Raw genomic sequence first — 17,829 nt, 5'->3', positions numbered from 1 at the left:
GGGACATTGAGTTCTATAAGATAAAGTCATGAATAGTATATCTGAATCTTCCATCAAAAGTTACAGCGATTTATATGAAGTTGTTCAAAAACGCTTTATTTCGCCAAGACAATGCGTTTCTCACTGTTACATGCATTTGAATGGGAAACTCGCCTGAAACAAAGTATAGGTTTTCATTATGTGAATAATTTTAAAATCTTAGCTCAAATTGCTGCAAAACCTGTTTGCCCAGCACGGGGATATTGAGTTCTATAAGATAAAGCCATAAACATGTTTGTCTGAGTCTTCCATCAAAAGTTACAGCGATTTATATGAAGTTGTTCAAAAACGCTTTATTTCGCCAAGACAATGCGTTTCTCACTGTTACATGCATTTGAATGGGAAACTCGCCTGAAACAAAGTATAGGTTTTCATTATGTGAATAATTTTAAAATCTTAGCTCAAACGGCTGCAAAACCTGTTCTGTTTGCCCAGCACGGGGATATTGAGTTCTATAAGATAAAGCCATAAACATGTTTGTCTGAGTCTTCTATCAAAAGTTACAGCGATTTATATGAAGTTGTTCAAAAACGCTTTATTTCGCCAAGACAATGCGTTTCTCACTGTTACATGCATTTGAATGGGAAACTCGCCTGAAACAAAGTATAGGTTTTCATTATGTGAATAATTTTAAAATCTTAGCTCAAACGGCTGCAAAACCTGTTTGCCCAGCACGGGGATATTAAGTTCTATAAGATAAAGCCATAAACATGTTTGTCTGAGTCTTCCATCAAAAGTTACAGCGATCTATATGAAGTTGTTCAAAAACGCTTTATTTCGCCAAGACAATGCGTTTCTCACTGTTACATGCATTTGAATGGGAAACTCGCCTGAGACAAAGTATAGGTTTTCATTATGTGAATAATTTTAAAATCTTAGCTCAAACGGCTGCAAAACCTGTTTGCCCAGCACGGGGACATTGAGTTCTATAAGATAAAGTCATGAATACGTATATCTGAATCTTCCATCAAAAGTTACAGCGATTTATATGAAGTTGTTCAAAAACGCTTTATTTCGCCAAGACAATGCGTTTCTCACTGTTACATGCATTTGAATGGGAAACTCGCCTGAAACAAAGTATAGGTTTTCATTATGTGAATAATTTTAAAATCTTAGCTCAAACGGCTGCAAAACCTGTTCTGTTTGCCCAGCACGGGGATATTGAGTTCTATAAGATAAAGCCATAAACATGTTTGTCTGAGTCTTCTATCAAAAGTTACAGCGATTTATATGAAGTTGTTCAAAAACGCTTTATTTCGCCAAGACAATGCGTTTCTCACTGTTACATGCATTTGAATGGGAAACTCGCCTGAAACAAAGTATAGGTTTTCATTATGTGAATAATTTTAAAATCTTAGCTCAAACGGCTGCAAAACCTGTTTGCCCAGCACGGGGATATTGAGTTCTATAAGATAAAGCCATAAACATGTTTGTCTGAGTCTTCTATCAAAAGTTACAGCGATTTATATGAAGTTGTTAAAAAACGCTTTATTTCGCCAAGACAATGCGTTTCTCACTGTTACATGCATTTGAATGGGAAACTCGCCTGAGACAAAGTATAGGTTTTCATTATGTGAATAATTTTAAAATCTTAGCTCAAACGGCTGCAAAACCTGTTTGCCCAGCACGGGGACATTGAGTTCTATAAGATAAAGTCATGAATAGTATATCTGAATCTTCCATCAAAAGTTACAGCGATTTATATGAAGTTGTTCAAAAACGCTTTATTTCGCCAAGACAATGCGTTTCTCACTGTTACATGCATTTGAATGGGAAACTCGCCTGAAACAAAGTATAGGTTTTCATTATGTGAATAATTTTAAAATCTTAGCTCAAACGGCTGCAAAACCTGTTCTGTTTGCCCAGCACGGGGATATTGAGTTCTATAAGATAAAGCCATAAACATGTTTGTCTGAGTCTTCTATCAAAAGTTACAGCGATTTATATGAAGTTGTTCAAAAACGCTTTATTTCGCCAAGACAATGCGTTTCTCACTGTTACATGCATTTGAATGGGAAACTCGCCTGAAACAAAGTATAGGTTTTCATTATGTGAATAATTTTAAAATCTTAGCTCAAACGGCTGCAAAACCTGTTTGCCCAGCACGGGGATATTGAGTTCTATAAGATAAAGCCATAAACATGTTTGTCTGAGTCTTCTATCAAAAGTTACAGCGATTTATATGAAGTTGTTCAAAAACGCTTTATTTCGCCAAGACAATGCGTTTCTCACTGTTACATGCATTTGAATGGGAAACTCGCCTGAGACAAAGTATAGGTTTTCATTATGTGAATAATTTTAAAATCTTAGCTCAAACGGCTGCAAAACCTGTTTGCCCAGCACGGGGACATTGAGTTCTATAAGATAAAGTCATGAATACGTATATCTGAATCTTCCATCAAAAGTTACAGCGATTTATATGAAGTTGTTCAAAAACGCTTTATTTCGCCAAGACAATGCGTTTCTCACTGTTACATGCATTTGAATGGGAAACTCGCCTGAAACAAAGTATAGGTTTTCATTATGTGAATAATTTTAAAATCTTAGCTCAAACGGCTGCAAAACCTGTTCTGTTTGCCCAGCACGGGGATATTGAGTTCTATAAGATAAAGCCATAAACATGTTTGTCTGAGTCTTCTATCAAAAGTTACAGCGATTTATATGAAGTTGTTCAAAAACGCTTTATTTCGCCAAGACAATGCGTTTCTCACTGTTACATGCATTTGAATGGGAAACTCGCCTGAAACAAAGTATAGGTTTTCATTATGTGAATAATTTTAAAATCTTAGCTCAAACGGCTGCAAAACCTGTTTGCCCAGCACGGGGATATTGAGTTCTATAAGATAAAGCCATAAACATGTTTGTCTGAGTCTTCTATCAAAAGTTACAGCGATTTATATGAAGTTGTTAAAAAACGCTTTATTTCGCCAAGACAATGCGTTTCTCACTGTTACATGCATTTGAATGGGAAACTCGCCTGAGACAAAGTATAGGTTTTCATTATGTGAATAATTTTAAAATCTTAGCTCAAACGGCTGCAAAACCTGTTTGCCCAGCACGGGGACATTGAGTTCTATAAGATAAAGTCATGAATAGTATATCTGAATCTTCCATCAAAAGTTACAGCGATTTATATGAAGTTGTTCAAAAACGCTTTATTTCGCCAAGACAATGCGTTTCTCACTGTTACATGCATTTGAATGGGAAACTCGCCTGAAACAAAGTATAGGTTTTCATTATGTGAATAATTTTAAAATCTTAGCTCAAACGGCTGCAAAACCTGTTCTGTTTGCCCAGCACGGGGATATTGAGTTCTATAAGATAAAGCCATAAACATGTTTGTCTGAGTCTTCTATCAAAAGTTACAGCGATTTATATGAAGTTGTTCAAAAACGCTTTATTTCGCCAAGACAATGCGTTTCTCACTGTTACATGCATTTGAATGGGAAACTCGCCTGAAACAAAGTATAGGTTTTCATTATGTGAATAATTTTAAAATCTTAGCTCAAACGGCTGCAAAACCTGTTTGCCCAGCACGGGGATATTAAGTTCTATAAGATAAAGCCATAAACATGTTTGTCTGAGTCTTCCATCAAAAGTTACAGCGATTTATATGAAGTTGTTCAAAAACGCTTTATTTCGCCAAGACAATGCGTTTCTCACTGTTACATGCATTTGAATGGGAAACTCGCCTGAAACAAAGTATAGGTTTTCATTATGTGAATAATTTTAAAATCTTAGCTCAAACGGCTGCAAAACCTGTTTGCCCAGCACGGGGATATTGAGTTCTATAAGATAAAGCCATAAACATGTTTGTCTGAGTCTTCTATCAAAAGTTACAGCGATTTATATGAAGTTGTTCAAAAACGCTTTATTTCGCCAAGACAATGCGTTTCTCACTGTTACATGCATTTGAATGGGAAACTCGCCTGAGACAAAGTATAGGTTTTCATTATGTGAATAATTTTAAAATCTTAGCTCAAACGGCTGCAAAACCTGTTTGCCCAGCACGGGGACATTGAGTTCTATAAGATAAAGTCATGAATACGTATATCTGAATCTTCCATCAAAAGTTACAGCGATTTATATGAAGTTGTTCAAAAACGCTTTATTTCGCCAAGACAATGCGTTTCTCACTGTTACATGCATTTGAATGGGAAACTCGCCTGAAACAAAGTATAGGTTTTCATTATGTGAATAATTTTAAAATCTTAGCTCAAACGGCTGCAAAACCTGTTCTGTTTGCCCAGCACGGGGATATTGAGTTCTATAAGATAAAGCCATAAACATGTCTGAGTCTTCTATCAAAAGTTACAGCGATTTATATGAAGTTGTTCAAAAACGCTTTATTTCGCCAAGACAATGCGTTTCTCACTGTTACATGCATTTGAATGGGAAACTCGCCTGAAACAAAGTATAGGTTTTCATTATGTGAATAATTTTAAAATCTTAGCTCAAACGGCTGCAAAACCTGTTTGCCCAGCACGGGGACATTGAGTTCTATAAGATAAAGTCATGAATACGTATATCTGAATCTTCCATCAAAAGTTACAGCGATTTATATGAAGTTGTTCAAAAACGCTTTATTTCGCCAAGACAATGCGTTTCTCACTGTTACATGCATTTGAATGGGAAACTCGCCTGAAACAAAGTATAGGTTTTCATTATGTGAATAATTTTAAAATCTTAGCTCAAACGGCTGCAAAACCTGTTCTGTTTGCCCAGCACGGGGATATTGAGTTCTATAAGATAAAGCCATAAACATGTTTGTCTGAGTCTTCTATCAAAAGTTACAGCGATTTATATGAAGTTGTTCAAAAACGCTTTATTTCGCCAAGACAATGCGTTTCTCACTGTTACATGCATTTGAATGGGAAACTCGCCTGAAACAAAGTATAGGTTTTCATTATGTGAATAATTTTAAAATCTTAGCTCAAACGGCTGCAAAACCTGTTTGCCCAGCACGGGGACATTGAGTTCTATAAGATAAAGCCATAAACATGTTTGTCTGAGTCTTCTATCAAAAGTTACAGCGATTTATATGAAGTTGTTCAAAAACGCTTTATTTCGCCAAGACAATGCGTTTCTCACTGTTACATGCATTTGAATGGGAAACTCGCCTGAAACAAAGTATAGGTTTTCATTATGTGAATAATTTTAAAATCTTAGCTCAAACGGCTGCAAAACCTGTTTGCCCAGCACGGGGACATTGAGTTCTATAAGATAAAGCCATAAACATGTTTGTCTGAGTCTTCTATCAAAAGTTACAGCGATTTATATGAAGTTGTTCAAAAACGCTTTATTTCGCCAAGACAATGCGTTTCTCACTGTTACATGCATTTGAATGGGAAACTCGCCTGAAACAAAGTATAGGTTTTCATTATGTGAATAATTTTAAAATCTTAGCTCAAACGGCTGCAAAACCTGTTTGCCCAGCACGGGGACCTTGAGTTCTATAAGATAAAGCCATAAACATGTTTGTCTGAGTCTTCTATCAAAAGTTACAGCGATTTATATGAAGTTGTTCAAAAACGCTTTATTTCGCCAAGACAATGCGTTTCTCACTGTTACATGCATTTGAATGGGAAACTCGCCTGAAACAAAGTATAGGTTTTCATTATGTGAATAATTTTAAAATCTTAGCTCAAACGGCTGCAAAACCTGTTCTGTTTGCCCAGCACGGGGACATTGAGTTCTATAAGATAAAGCCATAAACATGTTTGTCTGAGTCTTCTATCAAAAGTTACAGCGATTTATATGAAGTTGTCAAAAACGCTTTATTTCGCCAAGACAATGCGTTTCTCACTGTTACATGCATTTGAATGGGAAACTCGCCTGAAACAAAGTATAGGTTTTCATTATGTGAATAATTTTAAAATCTTAGCTCAAACGGCTGCAAAACCTGTTTGCCCAGCACGGGGATATTGAGTTCTATAAGATAAAGCCATAAACATGTTTGTCTGAGTCTTCTATCAAAAGTTACAGCGATTTATATGAAGTTGTTCAAAAACGCTTTATTTCGCCAAGACAATGCGTTTCTCACTGTTACATGCATTTGAATGGGAAACTCGCCTGAGACAAAGTATAGGTTTTCATTATGTGAATAATTTTAAAATCTTAGCTCAAACGGCTGCAAAACCTGTTTGCCCAGCACGGGGACATTGAGTTCTATAAGATAAAGTCATGAATAGTATATCTGAATCTTCCATCAAAAGTTACAGCGATTTATATGAAGTTGTTCAAAAACGCTTTATTTCGCCAAGACAATGCGTTTCTCACTGTTACATGCATTTGAATGGGAAACTCGCCTGAAACAAAGTATAGGTTTTCATTATGTGAATAATTTTAAAATCTTAGCTCAAACGGCTGCAAAACCTGTTTGCCCAGCACGGGGACATTGAGTTCTATAAGATAAAGCCATAAACATGTTTGTCTGAGTCTTCTATCAAAAGTTACAGCGATTTATATGAAGTTGTTCAAAAACGCTTTATTTCGCCAAGACAATGCGTTTCTCACTGTTACATGCATTTGAATGGGAAACTCGCCTGAAACAAAGTATAGGTTTTCATTATGTGAATAATTTTAAAATCTTAGCTCAAACGGCTGCAAAACCTGTTCTGTTTGCCCAGCACGGGGATATTGAGTTCTATAAGATAAAGCCATAAACATGTTTGTCTGAGTCTTCTATCAAAAGTTACAGCGATTTATATGAAGTTGTTCAAAAACGCTTTATTTCGCCAAGACAATGCGTTTCTCACTGTTACATGCATTTGAATGGGAAACTCGCCTGAAACAAAGTATAGGTTTTCATTATGTGAATAATTTTAAAATCTTAGCTCAAACGGCTGCAAAACCTGTTTGCCCAGCACGGGGACATTGAGTTCTATAAGATAAAGCCATAAACATGTTTGTCTGAGTCTTCTATCAAAAGTTACAGCGATTTATATGAAGTTGTTCAAAAACGCTTTATTTCGCCAAGACAATGCGTTTCTCACTGTTACATGCATTTGAATGGGAAACTCGCCTGAAACAAAGTATAGGTTTTCATTATGTGAATAATTTTAAAATCTTAGCTCAAACGGCTGCAAAACCTGTTCTGTTTGCCCAGCACGGGGATATTGAGTTCTATAAGATAAAGCCATAAACATGTTTGTCTGAGTCTTCTATCAAAAGTTACAGCGATTTATATGAAGTTGTTCAAAAACGCTTTATTTCGCCAAGACAATGCGTTTCTCACTGTTACATGCATTTGAATGGGAAACTCGCCTGAAACAAAGTATAGGTTTTCATTATGTGAATAATTTTAAAATCTTAGCTCAAACGGCTGCAAAACCTGTTTGCCCAGCACGGGGATATTAAGTTCTATAAGATAAAGCCATAAACATGTTTGTCTGAGTCTTCCATCAAAAGTTACAGCGATTTATATGAAGTTGTTCAAAAACGCTTTATTTCGCCAAGACAATGCGTTTCTCACTGTTACATGCATTTGAATGGGAAACTCGCCTGAGACAAAGTATAGGTTTTCATTATGTGAATAATTTTAAAATCTTAGCTCAAACGGCTGCAAAACCTGTTTGCCCAGCACGGGGACATTGAGTTCTATAAGATAAAGTCATGAATACGTATATCTGAATCTTCCATCAAAAGTTACAGCGATTTATATGAAGTTGTTCAAAAACGCTTTATTTCGCCAAGACAATGCGTTTCTCACTGTTACATGCATTTGAATGGGAAACTCGCCTGAAACAAAGTATAGGTTTTCATTATGTGAATAATTTTAAAATCTTAGCTCAAACGGCTGCAAAACCTGTTCTGTTTGCCCAGCACGGGGACATTGAGTTCTATAAGATAAAGCCATAAACATGTTTGTCTGAGTCTTCTATCAAAAGTTACAGCGATTTATATGAAGTTGTTCAAAAACGCTTTATTTCGCCAAGACAATGCGTTTCTCACTGTTACATGCATTTGAATGGGAAACTCGCCTGAAACAAAGTATAGGTTTTCATTATGTGAATAATTTTAAAATCTTAGCTCAAACGGCTGCAAAACCTGTTTGCCCAGCACGGGGATATTGAGTTCTATAAGATAAAGCCATAAACATGTTTGTCTGAGTCTTCTATCAAAAGTTACAGCGATTTATATGAAGTTGTTCAAAAACGCTTTATTTCGCCAAGACAATGCGTTTCTCACTGTTACATGCATTTGAATAGGAAACTCGCCTGAGACAAAGTATAGGTTTTCATTATGTGAATAATTTTAAAATCTTAGCTCAAACGGCTGCAAAACCTGTTTGCCCAGCACGGGGACATTGAGTTCTATAAGATAAAGTCATGAATAGTATATCTGAATCTTCCATCAAAAGTTACAGCGATTTATATGAAGTTGTTCAAAAACGCTTTATTTCGCCAAGACAATGCGTTTCTCACTGTTACATGCATTTGAATGGGAAACTCGCCTGAAACAAAGTATAGGTTTTCATTATGTGAATAATTTTAAAATCTTAGCTCAAATTGCTGCAAAACCTGTTTGCCCAGCACGGGGATATTGAGTTCTATAAGATAAAGCCATAAACATGTTTGTCTGAGTCTTCCATCAAAAGTTACAGCGATTTATATGAAGTTGTTCAAAAACGCTTTATTTCGCCAAGACAATGCGTTTCTCACTGTTACATGCATTTGAATGGGAAACTCGCCTGAAACAAAGTATAGGTTTTCATTATGTGAATAATTTTAAAATCTTAGCTCAAATGGCTGCAAAACCTGTTTGCCCAGCACGGGGATATTGAGTTCTATAAGATAAAGCCATAAACATGTTTGTCTGAGTCTTCTATCAAAAGTTACAGCGATTTATATGAAGTTGTTCAAAAACGCTTTATTTCGCCAAGACAATGCGTTTCTCACTGTTACATGCATTTGAATGGGAAACTCGCCTGAAACAAAGTATAGGTTTTCATTATGTGAATAATTTTAAAATCTTAGCTCAAATGGCTGCAAAACCTGTTCTGTTTGCCCAGCACGGGGATATTGAGTTCTATAAGATAAAGCCATAAACATGTTTGTCTGAGTCTTCTATCAAAAGTTACAGCGATTTATATGAAGTTGTTCAAAAACGCTTTATTTCGCCAAGACAATGCGTTTCTCACTGTTACATGCATTTGAATGGGAAACTCGCCTGAAACAAAGTATAGGTTTTCATTATGTGAATAATTTTAAAATCTTAGCTCAAATGGCTGCAAAACCTGTTTGCCCAGCACGGGGACATTGAGTTCTATAAGATAAAGTCATGAATACGTATATCTGAATCTTCCATCAAAAGTTACAGCGATTTATATGAAGTTGTTCAAAAACGCTTTATTTCGCCAAGACAATGCGTTTCTCACTGTTACATGCATTTGAATGGGAAACTCGCCTGAAACAAAGTATAGGTTTTCATTATATGAATAATTTTAAAATCTTAGCTCAAACGGCTGCAAAACCTGTTTGCCCAGCACGGGGATATTGAGTTCTATAAGATAAAGTCATGAATACTATATCTGAATCTTCTATCAAAAGTTACAGCTATTTATATGAAGTTGTACAAAAACGCTTTATTTTGTCAAGACAGTGGGTTTTAGAGTCTTTATCATTAAATCTCTGGTTGCTTCATTTTTCTATCCTATATCAGATATTTTAAAGGTTAGCTTAGGTAAAGTTCCATTCTCATGGTGAGGCAAAGTGCTTTATGTGTGTGTGTGCGTGTCATGAACGGCTATAAAAGGCCTATAATTAAAGAACAAAGCGGGGTTTGAGTTTGAGTTGCGGCAGACTGTCACTACTTGTAAATGGAACACAGCCTTCCTACGGCGGACAGCTAATAACAGGAATCGGACGCGGTCCAGCCAAGTCCACAGCAACCACCATAGCAACCGCCTAGCATGACCTTAAAAACATATTCTGTCTTCATAACTATCAAAATCATGAAATGATTTGCAAAGTGTGAAAGTGTTACAGCTGCAGAGAGCTATGGAAGCTGTTTACATAGCTAATAATATACGATGTAACCATGGAGACAGTCAGTCACGTTTTCTACAGTGAATAAGGTGATTGAGTGCACAAGCGTCCACACTCTGCAGGGGGTAAAGACATTACTTCAATATTGTTTTATATTGATATATATTTGCCTTCTGTTGACCATCACCTCAGGTTCACCATTATAGTTTCAGCATACAAATGCACACTGTCTAAACACATTCAAAAACTCATGTCTCAGAAATAAGCACAGCTGTTCATGTTTGTCATTAGAGTTTTATTTGTAAGAAAATTATGAACTTCATATTGTGCATTAAATAAAAGAACATTTCACAACTCTGAGTCAACAGAAACAGGTAACAGAAATGTCTCTAATGTGTACAGTGTAGTGTAAGCATTAAAAGATCATAAAGGAAAAACTAACATTTATGTGAAACTAATTGTAATAAAAAATGAGCAGGTGCTTTATAGATTTAAAAGAAAGAATCTGAAAACAACACTTTTTTGGTCTAAGTGATCAAAGTAGAAAACAGAACTGATGTTCAAGAACAAACCGTAGCTGCACTAATATTACACATCTCGATCGTTGTACTGAACAGACATGTTGCTTTTAAAACCACATGCAGTGTGTGACCATGACTGTTCACTGAGACCATGAACGCCACTTCGCTGAAGCATTCTTCTTCTTCTTCTTGCCATTAAATTGGAAGCAGAAGCAGCACGAGCTGATTTGATCTACTGAAAGGAAAAAGCAGAACATCTGAGTTGAAACCAGTCAGCTGAAATCATTAAGACAGGAACAAATTCAATGCAGTGTCTCAAGTGGCTTAGCCTGTTACAACTGTTGATACAAGCTAAATACGGTTAACACACAGTGTCAGGGAGCTCCAGTGTGGGAACTAGTGGCTTTAGGTTTGTAGTCATTTAACTTTCATCCATTCATTCATTTAATTCAGGAGGAAGAAATGCCAGGTTGGTGCAGGCTGGTTACATGCATTTGGTCCCATGCTGTCTTTAATTAAATGACTTGGTTCATTTTATGGCTGGGCTGTATGTGGGGTTATATCATGTTATTTGGGCAGGAGTACCTGTCCCCTGTTAGACTTAGAAAGTTTCTCCATAAGTAGAGTTTCTAACTCTTCTAGCACATCTGTGGCTGACAGCTTTTTGGTGGCTCTTTTTACCCCACACTGGTTGTGAGTGTGTAAATAGCCCCACTAGTTATTTTGGGTTGCAGTTAACTAGGGAGGAAGGGGTGGGTATGCCATGATTAGGTGAATAACAATTATATGTGATACATAAATTTCACAATGCATGCATATATCTCTATCAATTAAACCTGGCCTGAGGGCTGCCATTTTTTACATTCAGTTATTTCTCTTAGAAATGTTGGAACTAAATAATGAATGTGTTACAGTTAAAGTGAAACACTGGTCAGTGTAAATGGCTCATTGGGACACAGAAACCTTTAAATTAAACCTGATATCTAGTGTCAAACAATATCAAAGCTGTAAAAGATGTTTACATTCAGAATTTATAAAACTATGATTGTAAATAAATTCAAACAAGTGAGCTTTTCTCTTTGTGCTGAATATCAACACTGTGGTTTCTTAGACTGTAAGCTTTACTTTAGTGCAACCAGTTGCAGAAGCTGCCACTCCAAATGTCTTTTGATAACAAGAAAAAAATACCTTTTCAGTACACGGCCTGAAGTTCTTCTCCGACATCTTCTGCAATCGGCTTTGTCTGCTGGTTTGAAGACAATAAACCATAAAAAAGATGATTTAGTCACTTTGTCTGTGTCATGCAGCTCGAATGTGTCGTGTAACGATGTTGAATAGCCGTCGTTATCCCTCTGCTGCGTCAGTAGGATTGTACTGTACAGCATCTCATTGATATGTGAGGAATGCTAATGTAACACGATAACAGACTTACATCATTAAAATATAAAGTGCAGGAGATATTTAGATATTTTTTATATTTATATTACATTTTATAGCTGACGGATATTACTAAATAGATAGAATTTACTAAATAGCTGGATGAACATGAAAAATATGTCTATAATAACAAATGACCATGAGAGCCAGTAGAATTAATTCAGCTGGACACTCAAAAGACGTCCTTAAATGCTCTTTAAGTGGCAGAACAGATGAACAAACAGTTAATCGCTTACTTGAGATGAAATCTGCTCAGCTACTTTGAAAACAGCTTCTAACTGGTTCCTCCTTTAACAGGATGACTGCTCAGGGGTAAGGCCATCATGCAATCCAGCAACCTTTATGGTTCTGCTTTGATTCACCAGGAACTATTAGGGAAACCTTCCAGCGCCTCCTGTGAAAGACACAGGCATAAACACACAAACATTTATTAACATGTTCCACAGTGTTCCAGTTTGATTTTCTTATCCTGTGGACAACAACGTACATGGATGCAGGTTTATTGTTAACTTTTGTAAGGTTTATTTAATGAACATATCCAGCTGCAGCTCCACTGTGATCCTGAACTGGATAAGCACTTAAGAAAATGTGTCAATAAATGGACAAACATCAACTTACTATATTTATCCAAACAGACGGGACCAATAATGCTTCGCTGAGTTAGAGACTTTAACAGACTCTTCTATGTAAGAATGTCTCGTGCTGATATACCTGCAATACTTGACAACAAAGGTTTTTCAGACTACATGTAGCTGTCCTCTATGTCAGCTAACACATTTACATTTATGTCACACTTATTTCTGCTTTCCCATTTTATAATTATTACTTACATTTTGATTAGATACCTTGAGTTTGTAAATGATCAGATTACATAATTGGAATACAATGTATCCAATTCAGGGTTGCGGGAGGATGAAGCCTATCCCAGCTGATACAGGACAAAGACAGGCTGCCAGTTTATTGCAGGGCTAATACAATATGTGTAACAGAAAATCCACTTAAATGTTTGATATTTCTTATAATAATCATAATTATGACTATTATTTAAAGGTTTCTTCATAAATACATTTTGATTTTTTATAACCCCTAAAATATAAACCTGAGCTGTTTCAGATTCTGACCTCTGACCTCAGTGACCTGGCTGTGTCCTCACTGCAGCTCCCTCTTGGAAGTACGTCTGCTTCTTGTCTTCCCCCAGTGTTGACCGCCTGATATCAAGATATCACGTACTGTAACTGAGGAACAAAAAAGGACAAACACTTGCATTCATTTAAAAGTACATTCATACAGAGATAATCTATGGAAACACACTAGTTCACAGTTTGGGAGGAACCAGTTCCTGTGAAACATTTCTGTATATGAACATCATGTGGAGAATGAATGAAATGAGTTCTTCAGGTGACTCAGCAGTCCCACACTGACAAATGAAATCTAGTTAAACTATTAAGCATATTTGCTCTTCTGAAATCTGTGTTAAACAACAACAAACATAAATTAGTAACAAAAACTACAGCTGAGTATAGGCTTTACAAACCACCAGCAGCCATAATGCTAAATTTTAATCTTCAAATGTTTCTGAGCTGTCTTCAACCTGCTTTTAGCACATTAAAGTCTCAATAAATAAAGTCAATGCAGACTCAATCCTAAATGTTCAGCACACAGAGACACAGAGGTACTGTTTAAAGTTTAGTGTTCACATAATGAAAACTTATACTTTGTTTCGTGCAAGAACTCCATTCAAATGCATGTAATAGTCAGAAACGCACTGTCTCGGCGAAATGAAGCCTTTTTGTACAACTTCATGAAGTTAGCTGTAACTTTTGATAAAAGGCTCAAAGCAGAGGGATAACGACGGCTATTCAACATCGTTACACGACACATTCGAGCTGCATGACGCAGACAAAGTGACTAAATCATCTTTTTTGTGGTTTATTGTCTTCAAACCAGCAGACAAAGCCGATTGCAGAAGATGTCGGAGAAGAACTTCAGGCCGTGTACTGAAAAGGTATTTTTTTCTTGTTATCAAAAGACATTTGGAGTGGCAGCTTCTGCAACTGGTTGCACTAAAGTAAAGCTTACAGTCTAAGAAACCACAGTGTTGATATTCAGCACAAAGAGAAAAGCTCACTTGTTTGAATTTATTTACAATCATAGTTTTATAAATTCTGAATGTAAACATCTTTTACAGCTTTGATATTGTTTGACACTAGATATCAGGTTTAATTTAAAGGTTTCTGTGTCCCAATGAGCCATTTACACTGACCAGTGTTTCACTTTAACTGTAACACATTCATTATTTAGTTCCAACATTTCTAAGAGAAATAACTGAATGTAAAAAATGGCAGCCCTCAGGCCAGGTTTAATTGATAGAGATATATGCATGCATTGTGAAATTTATGTATCACATATAATTGTTATTCACCTAATCATGGCATACCCACCCCTTCCTCCCTAGTTAACTGCAACCCAAAATAACTAGTGGGGCTATTTACACACTCACAACCAGTGTGGGGTAAAAAGAGCCACAGATGTGCTAGAAGAGTTAGAAACTCTACTTATGGAGAAACTTTCTAAGTCTAACAGGGGACAGGTACTCCTGCCCAAATAACATGATATAACCCCACATACAGCCCAGCCATAAAATGAACCAAGTCATTTAATTAAAGACAGCATGGGACCAAATGCATGTAACCAGCCTGCACCAACCTGGCATTTCTTCCTCCTGAATTAAATGAATCCTGAATTAAATGAATGAATGGATGAAAGTTAAATGACTACAAACCTAAAGCCACTAGTTCCCACACTGGAGCTCCCTGACACTGTGTGTTAACCGTATTTAGCTTGTATCAACAGTTGTAACAGGCTAAGCCACTTGAGACACTGCATTGAATTTGTTCCTGTCTTAATGATTTCAGCTGACTGGTTTCAACTCAGATGTTCTGCTTTTTCCTTTCAGTAGATCAAATCAGCTCGTGCTGCTTCTGCTTCCAATTTAATGGCAAGAAGAAGAAGAAGAATGCTTCAGCGAAGTGGCGTTCATGGTCTCAGTGAACAGTCATGGTCACACACTGCATGTGGTTTTAAAAGCAACATGTCTGTTCAGTACAACGATCGAGATGTGTAATATTAGTGCAGCTACGGTTTGTTCTTGAACATCAGTTCTGTTTTCTACTTTGATCACTTAGACCAAAAAAGTGTTGTTTTCAGATTCTTTCTTTTAAATCTATAAAGCACCTGCTCATTTTTTATTACAATTAGTTTCACATAAATGTTAGTTTTTCCTTTATGATCTTTTAATGCTTACACTACACTGTACACATTAGAGACATTTCTGTTACCTGTTTCTGTTGACTCAGAGTTGTGAAATGTTCTTTTATTTAATGCACAATATGAAGTTCATAATTTTCTTACAAATAAAACTCTAATGACAAACATGAACAGCTGTGCTTATTTCTGAGACATGAGTTTTTGAATGTGTTTAGACAGTGTGCATCTATAATCTGAAACTGTAATGGTGAACCTGAGGTGATGGTCAACAGAAGGCTAATATATATCAATATAAAACAATATTGAAGTAATGTCTTTACCCCCTGCAGAGTGTGGACGCTGTGCACTCAATCACCTTATTCACTGTAGTAAACATGCACCGCTAGCTCAAGTGACTGACTGTCTCCATGGTTACATCGTATATTATTAGCTATGTAAACAGCTTCCATAGATACCGCCATAGCTCTCTGCAGCTGTAACACTTTCACACTTTGCAAATCATTTCACGATTTTGATAGTTATGAAGACAGAATATGTTTTTAAGGTCATGCTAGGCGGTTGCTATGGTGGTTGCTGTGGACTTGGCTGGACCGCGTCCGATTCCTGTTATTAGCTGTCCGCCGTAGGAAGGCTGCGTTCCATTTACAAGTAGTGACAGTCTGCCGCAACTCGAACTCAAACCCCACTTTGTTCTTTAATTATAGGCCTTTTATAGCCGTTCATGACACGCACACACACACATAAAGCACTTTGCCTCACCATGAGAATGGAACTTTACCTAAGCTAACCTTTAAAATATCTGATATAGGATAGAAAAAATGAAGCAACCAGAGATTTAATGATGAAGACTCTGGGTTCTGTAGTGACCTGAATGACTCTTTGCATACAATTTATTGAAGAGGACTTTAGAATGCACTTTACATTTAGACTGTTGCTGTTTAATTTTTTACATTGTTGCGGTGTTATGTCATGAATAAAGTTCACCTGCTGGGGGTTTGATGGATCAGATCATCATAATCAATGGGTCCTGAGGTGGGCGGGACTGTCTCTGGTGATGTCACCATGAAGGAACAGCATCTGGCACGTGTTGCTGAAACATCCCAGTACACTGGTGTAGTTTCCTCTCCAGCTGTTTGACATTTGACACTTCAACATTAAGGGGAAGCAGAAGAAACAGTGTTAGGTCAGGTGACCACATGGTTTCTAAAGTAACTGACAGGAAGTAACCAGGCCGTTAGAAATGGATGGCATGTGTTTATAGTTACTGGAGTTGGGTAACTCTACTTACCAAAAGCAGAAGCACACAGATGAAGGATCAGATGCTGAATGTTGCAGGAACATGCTCGTGCGGTGGTCATTCAGTGCTGCTCCGGCAGGTTAGACAGTCCAAGACTGATATACTGCCCATCTGAGAGTTTGAAAACACACATGCAAAGATTTATTTTGTATTACAGTCAAAGTTGGATGTTCATTTTTGTCCTTTAAAAATGTTTGTGTATTTGAAAGCGCTAACATTTAAGGATGACTTGGATCGTCTCCTTTAAAGGGGAGACAAGTGTATCCACTGATCCACGTCACTTTACCTGGATGATGACTCCTCTCCCCCTCACTCAGAAACGCTCCTAATATAACCAAGCAAATAAATAATATTGAAGATTTACTTACATCATTACAAAAACAGGAAAAACATCTCCCTTTGATTCTATTTCTCCATTCCTGCTGAACATCAGGCAACAAATATCTCAATAAATCACAGTAAAATGTAAAGCACATGTTTTCTCTGCTTTGTCTAACCTCTGCAGAGCCTCTGTCAAGAAAAACATATCTGTAAGCATAAAACAAATATACATTTCATAACACGTCACTGGACAAACCTCGGTCAGTTGATTTCCTCTGTGCAGTGCAGACGAACATCAGTCAGCAAGTCAAGGTGGTGAGATGGACTGGTGTCCTTTGTGACTCTGCTGGTTCTTCTGAGGAAATACCACCGTCTCTCCACACCGTCACCATCTGTGAGCACAAACTGCTGCTCTGCTCTGCCAGCATGTAGGAAATCACATATCACACACACAGGGGTGAAGAAACATTAGAACTCAACTTTGGATACTTTAGATCTAAACAGATCAAAGTAGCTCTTAGCTTCAACAATCAGTGAACAGACAAACAATGATACCATACTGATTCTGTATGAATACAATATGGTATTTTCAATACAGGTGTCAAATTAATTTACTAAAACTAATACAGATATATGTTGTTGGTTTTTTTTGATAAATTCGTTTGCTAAATTATAAGAATATATATTTTTTCATTTAACAATTGCAACTGAAAGAAATTAAATATTGAACAAAAATATATTGTCACATTCTGAGCATGCTCAGCATGCTGACAGACTTGAAGTTGCTACAGATTTTAAGAAGTGATAATTATAGGGAAAAAACTTCTCTTTTTCATCCGTTTAATCAAACATTTGATGCCTTAGATGTCTCAGTCCTATAGCATTCTGCAACTACAACTAAGCTGAAGCTTGGATTTGGCTGCAGGTGCCCTGTACATCCTTCTCAACATGTGGGTAC

General features: G+C 36.7%; 1 long non-coding RNA gene across 1 annotated transcript; it reads right to left on the bottom strand.

Annotated features, from left to right (window-relative positions):
* Positions 1 to 10,315: 10,315 nt before the first annotated feature.
* On the bottom strand, positions 10,316 to 17,297 carry LOC146661604 (uncharacterized). The gene is made up of 8 exons (XR_014913188.1): positions 17,128 to 17,297; positions 16,767 to 16,875; positions 16,542 to 16,661; positions 16,238 to 16,399; positions 13,108 to 13,221; positions 12,223 to 12,380; positions 11,738 to 11,795; positions 10,316 to 10,784 (listed from the first exon to the last, which is right to left on the bottom strand). It is a non-coding gene; the product is annotated as an uncharacterized LOC146661604 (long non-coding RNA).
* Between the last annotated feature and the right edge of the window lie 532 nt (positions 17,298 to 17,829).

Source organism: Rhamphochromis longiceps, linkage group LG9 (assembly GCF_057381845.1).
Source record: "Rhamphochromis longiceps isolate RC_006_pf linkage group LG9, R_longiceps_female_GT1.1, whole genome shotgun sequence".
Classification (NCBI taxonomy): domain Eukaryota; kingdom Metazoa; phylum Chordata; class Actinopteri; order Cichliformes; family Cichlidae; genus Rhamphochromis; species Rhamphochromis longiceps.
Note: the sequence above shows the minus strand (reverse complement) of the source record. Positions and strands in the feature narration are given on the sequence as shown.